Source organism: Chiloscyllium plagiosum, unplaced genomic scaffold, assembly GCF_037043375.1.
Source record: "Chiloscyllium plagiosum isolate Xiang-an unplaced genomic scaffold, Cpla_swu_hap1 HiC_scaffold_3, whole genome shotgun sequence".
Taxonomy (NCBI): Eukaryota; Metazoa; Chordata; class Chondrichthyes; order Orectolobiformes; family Hemiscylliidae; genus Chiloscyllium; species Chiloscyllium plagiosum.
This window is the reverse complement of record NW_028270141.1, coordinates 47,702,554-47,714,241: the sequence shown is the minus strand read 5'-3', so window position 1 is coordinate 47,714,241 and position 11,688 is coordinate 47,702,554. Positions and strand designations below refer to the sequence as shown.

Here is an 11,688-nt window from a genome sequence, read left to right as displayed (position 1 = left end):
GCTGGCTGCCCCCTCGCGGCGGCGCGTTATCAGTTCCGGTTCCGCCACGGGTTGTCACGGGTTACCGGCTCTGAGCTTCTCGATCCCGGTCTGGATTCCAGGGGGAGAGATGCTGGAGCGGCGTGAGTGACCGACTGGGTAAGTGAGAGTGAAGAGAGATGGTCCTCACTCCTGGTGTGTGAGAGAGAATAGGAGGGTGACATTACCACCTGACCCTCCCCTCCCCTCCCCTCCCGGAATAATTACGTCTGGGCTGACCTGACCACATCCCCCACCCTGAGTCCAGTTTGCCTCTCGCTCGTGTTTATGAGAGACTGGGATCGGTGTCTTCTCCCGTTGTTTTTTTTTGGGGGGGAGGGGGTTGGTGGTGCTGCCTCTAAGCGCCTGCAAGGTACGGCATTGACCCCTTTCAGTCGGAGAGCTGGAGAAGCCCCCCCAATGCGCAAATACAACTTGTACGGCTGCCAAAGTTCTCCAGGGGCTGAGAACTCTTAGTTTGGTTTGTGGCTGGAACCTTTGAAGACCCACTGATGGACGTTTATTTTACGACGTTTGAACGGCAACGGGGCTATTGAACATTTTTTTTTTAAGGCTCAGGTGGATAGCTCTTTGACTGATGAGGATGTCAAATGGTATCGGGGCCAGGCAGGAAAGTGGGGTCGAGGCCACAACTGGATCGGCCACGATCTCACCAAATGGCAGAGTCGGTTCAAAACGCCTCCTGTGTTTGATGGTTGCAGTTCTACTGTTGGTTCAGTGCATTGGCAATGATTGTGTGAAGTTTTGGTCTTATTTAAGAAAGATTGGAGACAATTCAGGAGAGGTTTACGAGCTTGATCAGTTCTGAGGAAAGATCTCTCTGTGAAGTGGTAACTCTGTTTTCTCTCTATAGATGCTGCCAGGCTCTCTCTCTCTCTCCAGCAGGAGAAAGTGAGGTCTGCAGATGCTGGAGATCAGAGCTGAAAATGTGTTGCCGGAAAAGCGCAGCAGGTCAGGCAGCATCCATGGAACAGGAGAATAGACGTTTCAGGCATAAGCCTGATTCCAGAAGAAGGGCTTATGCCTGAAACGTCGATTCTCCTGTTCCTTGGATGCTGCCTGACCTGCGCTTTTCCGGCAACACATTTTCAGCTCTCTCTCTCCAGCACACCGTTTTTGTTTCAGATTTCCAGCATCCACTGTTGTGTTCATTCCCAAATTGTCTTAGATGGAAAGAATGGATAGGGTTGGTTTCCACTGCAGTTAAGACTTGATTGAAGTATACAGAGTCTGAATACTCTTGACATGGTGAATATTGTTATATTTCCTCTTCTAGATTAGTCCAGAACCAGAGGACTGTTTTAAGTCAAATAGAAGAAAGTGAAGACTGCAGATGCTGGAGATCAGAGTTGCGAGTGTGGTGCTGGAAGAGCACAGCAGGTCAGGCAGCATCCAAGGAGCAGGAGAATCAACGTTTTGGGCAAGAGCCCTTCATCGGGAATGAGCCTTGTGAGCCGAGGGGGCTGAAGCTAAATTTTAATTGTAGTTGAGCACAGCTTTGAGTCAGTTACAGGTTGCTTTCTGTTTATATGGGAAGTTGAGATTGGCAGTACTTGTAAATTTACCAGTCCCTGGGCAGTAGATAGCAGTTATTTCTTTTTTTTCAAACTATTCTAACACTAAAGTGTGGCAGGGATGTTCGATCTACCATTTCTATTTAGGTTGACACAGATCTTGGATAGAGAAGAAGCATTTTTAATGCAATATTTGGTATTTTTGGTAACCTGTGTAAACTGGCAATCAGTTTATGGATCAGCCAAGTCTGGAAGATGATTGGATGCTGCATAGATTTTCATAGAATGCACAGCACAAAAACAGGCTGATTTTAGTCCCTTCTCCACATGAGTCTCCTTGCACTCTTCTCCTGATAATGTTATCTGCTTAGCAAATCAGCAGACACCACTGGTGAAGAAAAGGTAAGTGTGAAGGTAGAACACTAGTTAGAAAGAGTGAATGAAGGTTGAGTTGAGCAAGACAGTGGAGCTTTTTGACCAGTAGCTGACTGAAAGTTGGGTGTACTCCAGAGACTAGAAATGAGGGTGTTAGAAACTATGAAACTGGAAGAAATGATGAGTCATTTAAGCTGCATCTTGAAGAGAGTGGGGAAATGATAGGAGTGGCACCTTCTGTTTTATTTCGAGGCTTGCTTCTGTTTGGTCACAGTAATATAAGTCCTATAGTGAGAGGTACATAAAAAATGCTGCTTTAGCAATTTGAAGGTCTAAATGTCATGAGCTGTATTACCCAGTTAGGTAATGTTGCAGGATTTCTGGGTAAGAGAAACTCTTCTTGAAGGGGTTAGAGGGTTAGCAGACTGTATTTCCACAGTAACTTCTATCATTCTGTATTTAAAACATGCAACAACAAACACCTTGGAGTTAAATAGCACCTTTTGTGTGTAAAAAGATCCCAAGGCAGTTCACAGGAACCAGGACATAAAGGGAGAGAAGAAATGCTTTGGGGAATATGACTATTAGAATTTTAAATGTGAGCTGGATGTAACTGTATGTCAGTGAATACGTCAGGCAGGGCACAGGGTAAAATGGGGGCAACAGATTCTTAGATGAGATGTGAAGATCAGATTGATTTAATTCTGACCTATTTGAAGAGTGGATGAGAACTTTGGAGGAGGCATCAAATGGTACGTCATGTCAGAAGGCACATGGAATTTGGAAGGACGACAAGAGATAATATATGAGGTCACATCGACAATTATAGAGTAAATTCTTCATGGCTATATAAATCCAAATAATTTGGAATGTCAAACAAACTTGGCGTCTAATCTAATCCTTTGAAAAGATTGTATCACTTGTTCTTTATTTTGCAAGGGTCATTAGCATGGTGGTTTTTGTAATTGTTGAGTAGTATGATTTTTCACACATTATGTAGTTGTAATGTGTCTCATACACTCAAAGAAGCCCTTAACTATGTTTCCCTTTAGCAGAAAAACAGTGTACACGTAAATGAGAAGGGATTACTTGGTGGAATGCAAAACTTAACACTTTGGTGTGATTTAATATTGGCCTCATTGTAGAAAGGGTATTACGTTTTCATACCACATGACTGTAGACAAAACAGCCCTGAAACATGATATAGTTTCTGCAGCAACTAATTGAGCATCATGTTGCATGGGTGCAGGTTTTGTTTGGTTGTACCCTTTTTATTGTAGCATTGCATAAAATAACCCAGTCATTTATAAGTATGCAGTATTTTAATAATTTTAAATGGTTTTGTACAGCTAATTTTAAAAAGGAATCCTCTACAGCTGCTAGATAATATTTGCCTTTTCATAAAGACATAATTTGCTGATCTAACTAGCGCTGAGTGCACATTGGGAGAAGAGCCAATAGTTGAAAAAAGGCGTTTTGGCATTTCAGAACTTGTCCTTTAATTATCACCCAATCTCCAGGATGAAGCTGATGCTGTTACATTAATCCAAATGTTTATTACCCATGGTGAAGATTATCAAAAAAAGACAACTTGCTTTTCATATAAATACTCTCTAATCTGATTTGACCAAATATATTGACTTTGTATCGACCGATCTCATTTCTTTTGTAACACAACTAAATGGTTGGCCATATTTGGAAAAAAATTATCTTGGCACCGTGTTTATTCCGAAGATGAGAAGTTTTCTTGTGCCTGGGCGGTTTTCAAGAACATTTTGATCATAACCCCCATATACAAGTCTAAATCCTTAACTTAAGCAAGAAACAGGGCCTAGCAGTAAGCACTGCAGAACCCCACTATAAACAAATCTTGATCACAAAAACATTCTTCTCCATCACCTTCTGCTTGTGTCTCAGCTAATTTTGGATCTGCCATGCTACTTTGTCATGGATCCCATGGGCTGTTAATTTCTTGATCAGTCTGTCATTATCAAAAGCTTTGCTGAAGTCCATGTAGACCACATGATATGCATTACCTTCAACAGTCCTGGTTATCTCAAAATTCAATAGAATTTGTCATATGTGACCTTATCTTAAATCCATGACTGATCCCTGATTGATCCATATCTAAGTGCTGGTAAATTTTGATATTTCAGAATTCTGTCTAATAATCTCCCTATCAAAGGTTAGACTAACTGACTTTTAATTTCCTTTTTTAATAATGGGAACAATGTTTTAACAATCTTCTGGCACCACACCTTCAGTACTTTAACCTGAGGGCATTTGAAAATTATTGCCAGATCCCTCAATGTCTCCTCCCTTGCCTCCCTCAACAGCATTGGGTACTTTAACCACTTTTAAGGCTTCTCATCTCATTCTTGTATGCTCTCTCTCGCTGTCTGTTAATTCCTTTTAATATGCACACTCCTGGAACCTGATATCTGCATCTGTGTCATCGTTGTCTGACAATCAACAATGGTTTCATGGTCATCAGTAAATTCTTAATTCTAAATCTTTTATATTGAATTCAAATTCCACTGTCTGCCATGATGGGATTCAATCCTGGGTCCCCAGAATGTTAGCTGAGTTCCAGGATTAATAACCTATTGATAATACCTCCACCTCAAGAATCTAAAGCCATCTTCCTGCACTGCCTCTCCAGCCATACAATCCTCTGCTGTATCCTTCTATTCCTATTCTCATTACTGCATGGCACTGGGAGTAATCCGGCAATTACTTCCTTTTGAAGTTCTATGGAAGAGTTTTTTTGTTTCTCCACTTATTTGGTTTGATTTCTGCTTGTTTTTGCTTCATTCACTCTCATTGGGATTTTGCTCCCTGGAATTCTTGCCAAAAATCACAATGTTTGCACTGTCATTTCTGTAATCGAAAGGCTTCCAGAAAGCTTTGAGTGGCTGTATCTTTGAGAGTAGAGCCTATTTTCCCCTTACTTCCCAAAGGAAGTTTCTTCTTTGTTACCTTTATGGAGCATTCTGACATTTTCCTTTCTGCGAAGTTAGCTGAGCCACTTAATTTAATTGTCAATTATTCATTAATTAGTGCTGCATTGTAGGAGGAGGATCAGCAACATGGAGTTGAATTTTTAAAATCCTGCCAATACAGTATTGTGTCCTAAAGTCTTTCCCATTTTCAGTAATGGTGATCTGAATTAATGTGTAGCCATTTTAGGGAGGGAGCAGTGGATTAACGTAGAGATCACAAGTGTTGAGCTATGTTCTTGAATTGCTGCAATCCAAGTGGAGTAAGTATACCTACAGTCCTACTGGGAAGGGAGTTCAATAATTTGACCCAGTGACAGTGTGGGAAAAGCGATATAATTACAACTCAGGATGTTGGAGGCAAGTTTGCAGGTTATGATGTTTCCATGCATCATCTGCCCTTGTGAAGGGATGTAGAGGTTATGGGTTTGGAACATGCTGTTGAAGGAGGCTTGGTGAGTTACTGCAGTGCACTTTACATACACACTGCTGCTAATGTGCATCATTGTGTGGAATGGGTGCTCATTAAATTGGCTGCATGGTCCTAGAATGTATCGAGCTTTGGAGCTGCACTCATTCAGGCAGATGGAAAATAGATCATCACAATCCTGACTTGTGGTTTGTAGATGGTGAACAGCCTGTGGGGTGTCAGGAGGTAAGTCATTTGCTTCACGATTTCCAGCCTTTGATGTGTTCTTGTAGGCACAATATTTATATGGCTGGTCCAGTTCAGTTTTTGGTCATTGGTAATCTTCCAAGATGTTGATACTGGAGGCTTTTGAATTATTGTCAGGCTTTTTAATATTACGGGAGATAATTAAATTTTCTGTTTATTGGAGAAGGTTATTGCCTGGCATTTCAAGGGCACAAATGTTACTTGACTGTACACTACATTAAAGTGAATGAATTGAAAAACAACTAATGGAATCATCATCACAACTGATATATTAAAGAGCATGAATTACTCTGTGAAGATCTAATGGACTGAATGGCCTACTTCTGCTCCTACATCTTGTGGGCATTGCAAGCATTCAAGGCAATATATACCACAACAGTGAAGACCAGAATCTACTCAATGTTTGAAATTAATTCATTTATCCTTGACTTCTTGCTGTAAATGTATGAATATTTTTAATTCGAGCAGGTGGTTCCCCTTAGTACAAAGATGAAAGTGGGATATTGCCTCTCTTCAGGCATGTTTGAATGCTTATGTGGCTTCACCATTGAGGTTGAGCTTTCATCTCCCTGATTTCTGGAATACATTACATAAAGCTTTTGTTGTCTCCTTTAAGGCATTCCATAAAACCTACTGCTTCGCTTGGGGTTTTGGACACCTGTCCAAATAACTCAATATATTGCTCACCGTAAAATATGTTTCCATTACATGAACTGGGACAGTCTGCTGCACTAGATGCTCTGTTTAAATCTAAGTTATGGAAGTATGCAGGCAAGGATATTGGAAGATTAGAGACACTGCTTCTGATGGTTCATAACCAATTAGAATTGAGAAATCAAGTGCATATTAAGTGTTACACATCTTCTGCCATTGTCCCGTCTGGGCTGCATCAGTCATAATTAAGTAGCATTTATAATTTTAAATATTTACATTTGTATTTGCTCCACTTTCTTCCTCTTCCAAGTCTGCAAAATGTCCCAAACATCCCCGTTTCCTAGGTTCGAATCTTTGTTTTTTTTTCCCTGTCATTTTTCAAAGTATTATAGAATCCCTCCGGTGTAGAATCAGGCTATTCAGCCCATCAAGTCCATACTGATCCTCCGCAGAGTATTCCATGGCTAATCCACCTAACCTACACATCCGTGGACACTATGTGCAATTTAGCATGGACAATCCACCGAACCTGCACATCTTTGGACTGTTGGAGGAAACTAGAGTACCTAGAGGAAACACGCAGACACAGGGAGAATGTGCAGAGTCCACACAGGCAGTTGCCCGAGGCAGTCCGTATCATCCATGCCACTCATCCCTTTTTTCTCTTGATCTCACTTACACTTATGACAAAGGATTACATTACTGTAGATGTTGGAATCTGAACTGAAAACAACAAATACTGGAGATCTCAGTGGGTCAAGCAGTATCCATGGGGACAGAGCAAATTAATGTTTCGAGTCTAGATGACTCTTCAGCTCACTGTCTCTCAATAGATATTGCTTGACAGGCTGTGATCTTCAACATTTGTTTGCACTTAGGACGATCTGGATGCCTTCCTCACAATTTAACATTGTGCATTTTGCTCTTTTTAATTACTTTGATCCTCTGTTTTAAAGTTATCATTACCTTTCTGAAAAATAACTTGTAAAAATGTGCTCCATCTCCCCATGATGGATCCACAACATAGGTCATTTTCATCGTAGCAATGAGGAGCTACACAGCAATATGAAGATAATGACCTTGCCTCAGCATTCAGGAGATGGTTTGGAACTCTTTTTTTATTCATTTGGCCATGCAAGTAGATTGGCTGGTAAAGAAGGCACAAGGCATTCTTGCCTTTATTGGTCGTGGAATGGAGTACAAGAGTCAGAATGTCATGTTGCAGCTTTATAAGAATTTGGTTTGGCCACACTTAGCATATTGTATTCAATTCTGGTCATAATGTTACAAGAAGATTGTGGAGGCTTTGGACAGGGTGCAGAAGAGGTTTACCATGATGCTGCCTGGATTAGAGTATGAGCTATAAGGAGAGGGTAGAAAAACTCAGATTGTTTTCTCCATAGCAGCAGAAACTGAAGGAAGACTTGATAAAAGTCTATAAAATTATGAGATGCATAGATAGGGTTAACAGTCAGAATTTTTTTCCTAGAGTTAAAATGTCCAAAATTAAGAGTGGGGGGGGGGTGGCGTGGCGTGGCGTGGCGTGCATTTAAAGTGAGAGGGGGAAAGTTCAAAGGAGATGTGAAGGGCAAGTGTTTTTGACAGTAGTAGAAGCCTGAGATCTGCTGCCAGAGGTGGTGGTGGAGGCAGGAACGATAGGGGCATTTAATGGACTTTTGATAAGCACATGAATATGCAAGGAATGGCGATAATGGACCAAGGTCAGGTTGAATTATTAGATTAATTTGACATCAAATTCGGCACAACATTGTGGTCTGAAGGATCTGTTCCTGTGCCATGTTGGTGCGTTCATTTATGGATTGTAAGTGCTGCTGGTAAATTCAGCATTTGTTTTGTCCATCTCTAAATATCCTTGAGATGATGGTTACAGTTCCCAGTTTGTGGTGTGTTTGCTTCTTCCACAATTTTACTTAGTATGAGGATGAACGATTCTCAATTTTAATGGTGTACTTTAGCAGAATTCCTATGACATTTTGAATTAATGTAAATGAAGTATATCATTGACCCATTTGTATGGGAATTCACTTTTTAAAGATTTTTGGGCTGATTGATTCTGACACTGACATTCTTTTGTTGAACAGAAAGTTCTGTATTTAATAATAGTGAGGCTATCTGTGCTCTCTGCTACTATAGAATAAATCAGACAACAACTTACAGAACAGGCAACTCAAAGTGACAAAGTGTGTTATCCTGGATGGCTTTAATTTCAACTTGACTTTCACCAACCCTGTGAAACATTTCCTTGTTCAGTCCCATCCTCTATAATTCTAGCCAAAACTTGATTTACTGGTCAATAGGAATTGCATTCCATTGTGCTTTGGTGACTTGGACAATCTACAACAGGTCCCTCAAAGCTGGTGGCAGTACCACCACTGACACCTTTGCAAGGTCCTCCAAATTCAGTGACCAAAAACTGATCCAAAAATAGCATCCTCTCCCAAACCAACATCGAAGCTCCAACTTTTCAAAGCCAGCTTTGCTTAAACTTGGTTGCAACAAAAGACCCCGAAGAGGGCAACAGAGATGTTTTAGGAATGTCCTCAAAGCAACCATGAAGAGGTCAAGCATCCCACTAACTCCCTGAAACCCCTTTGTGCCAAACTAAAATGGGGAGATTTTGACACACACTTGCAGGAGCAGGGTCCAGGTTCGGAAAGAGTGCATAAACCTCCCAACATCTCACCTATCAACCTTTCAAGCACCATTTGCCCTGCATGCTGCAGGGGATGTTGATTGCTCATTGAACTTATCAGTAACCTTAGAACCCATTGAAATGAGGAAGCAAGTCATCCTCGATCCCAAGGGACTGCTGAAGAAAATTGGTTGTGCCAGCCAAAATTTATGATTGTAAACATACTTGTGTTCCTGTACAAAGGTTTAATTATGTTTGCAATGACCATATTCTTCATCGTAGATTAAATGATTATCTCTCTTTGTTCTGTTCTATAGTTGCAGCTGCATATTGAGTGTTTTGCTTGTGACATTTGGCAACAGATATCCAGAAGGAAAAACTGTTACATAGGCAACTAATGCAATAATGTAACAAATTACCAAGTAATCAAGCCTTTAATTAAAACTTTGTCATACATCAGAAACATTGGATTCTGAGTATCAAATTGACAGTTGCCACGTGCTCTTTGAACCTACCTGCATAATTGAGCCATAAGGCTAGGCAAGTTCCAGGACTCTGCTGACGAAGTGAAATCATGGTTACATGGAAAGAGAATGCACAGGGAAGTGGGGTGAAAGTTTTTAGTAATTCAGGGGGTGTGTGTGTCACTCACAAAGCCAATGTGTGTTGTCAATCCATGATTATGATGAGATGTAGGAGCAGAAGGAGGCTATTCGGCACATTCGATCTATCCTGCCTTCCGATGAGATAGTGACTGATCCAATAAGGTTCAACTAAACTTTCCTGCCTTTTTCCCCATAACCCTTGATTCCAATACTGATTTTAAAATCTGTCTACCTAAGCGTTGAATATACAGCATCTACAGTTCTCTTTGGTAAAGAATTCCTCACATTCGTAATCCTTTGAGAGAAGTTCCTCCTCATTTCTATCCTAAACATGCAGCCCTTTATTCTGTGATTGTGTCCTCTGGTCCTAGATACCCACAAGGAGAAACAACTTCTCTGGATCCACCCTGTCAAAGCCGCTAAGAATCTTTTATGTTTCAATAAGGCTGCCTCTTATTCCTTCAAACTCCACTGAGTACAGATGCAACTTAATCAACATTTCCTCATGAAATCTGTCCATACCTGTGATCAACATAGTGACTTTCTCCAATGCTGGTACATCTTTAGTTTGCTGAAGGAACTAAACTGTTTACAATATGCTAGTTAACTCTAACTCATGCCTTCTATAGTTTTAGCAAGTCTTTCCTACTTTTGAACTCCATTCCTATTGAAATAAAGGTCAACATTCCATTTGCTTTCTCTATTATCTGATGAACTTAGATGTTAGCTTTTTGTGATTCAGACACAAGACTTAAAAATCCCTGTGCTATAGTTTCTTCTTTTCAAATATTCAGTTTTCTTTTGAAGTGCATAACCTCACGCTCCTGCATTATATTCCTTCTACCAAGTTTTTTCCCACTCACCACCTGTTTATATCCCTGTCATTCCTATCATTTGCCTTCCCACCTATTATTATGTCATCCACAAACTTGGCTACAGTATGTTCACTTCTCATGAGTCGTTATTAATTATCAACAATAATGAACACAGTGCTAATTCCTGTGGCACTCCACTAGTCACAGGTAGCTATCTTGAAAATGCTCCATTTATCCTAATACTCTGTCATATATCCATGACAGCTAAACCTCCATCCGTGCTAATATACTACCTCCAATACCAATGGGCTCTTATCTTATTAAGTAGTCTAATGTGTAGTACTTTTAGCAAATGAATGCTGAAAATCCAAACATATTACATCCATTGCTTCCCCTTTATCCATCCTACTTGTTACTTTGAAGAATCCTATTAAATTTGTAAGGCATGATTTTCTTGATCATATTATGTATTTCTAAATGCTTTAATAACATCTGTTAGAATTGACTCTAACATTTTCCCAACAACAGCCATGAAGCTAACTAGCCTGCGGTAATGTTTCTTGATTCCTCCCCTTTTATAAATAAAGATGTTATATTGGCAGTGTTCCAATCTCTGGGACCTTTCCCGAATATAAGGATTCTTGAAAGATTATAACCAGTGTCTCTGCAACTAATTCCTTTTAATATGCAAGGATGCAACCCATTGGACCCAGGGGATTTATCATCCTTTAACCCCATTAGTATCCTTCATTTTTTTTCTGTAATGATAATTATTGCCTATTTCATTACCTTCTTGATTTGTGAAACTATATCGTAACAAAGGAAGGTTTTCAGCAGTGGGAACAGATGAGGGGAGAAGTACAACCACCTTTACTTTTGCTGGATACCCTGAAAGGGTGAACTGGCATCTGTTCATAAGCTCCACCAACGTGGGTGTCATTGGTTGATGTTCAACTGTGCATTTGATTCAGTTTCTAACCTTGTTGGGCAGAGCATGTTTTAAAAAAAAGTGTAATCATTGTTTCTGTTGATTTATGATTTTGAGCAATTAGGCAGTTATTTGTTTAACATTTTTGTCTTTAAAATAGATATGTGAAACTCAGAATTGCTCTTTGCTGGTTTTGTTATCTCAATACTGTATTTTAAAGGTAATGCCTGCAGTACATTGTGGGCGGCATGGTGGCACAGTGGTTAGCACTGCTGCCTCACAGTGCCAGAGACCCGGGTTCAATTCCCGCCTCAGGCGACTGACTGTGTGGAGTTTGCACGTTCTCCCCGTGTCTGCGTGGGTTTCCTCCGGGTGCTCCGGTTTCCTCCCACAGTCCAAAGATGTGCAGGTCAGGTGAATTGGTCATGCT

General features: G+C 40.5%; 1 protein-coding gene across 2 annotated transcripts in view; it reads left to right on the top strand.

Annotated features, from left to right (window-relative positions):
• The window catches only part of rab23 (RAB23, member RAS oncogene family), a 34,766-nt gene continuing 23,078 nt past the window's right edge, over positions 1–11,688 (top strand). The window contains exon 1 of one of the 2 annotated variants that reach the window (XM_043681381.2): positions 1–138. The gene's annotated coding sequence lies outside the window, so the exon portion shown is untranslated. Of the gene's footprint in view, positions 139–1,303; positions 1,420–11,688 lie in introns of those variants that run through there. The other variant, XM_043681390.2, reaches the window with a different exon arrangement.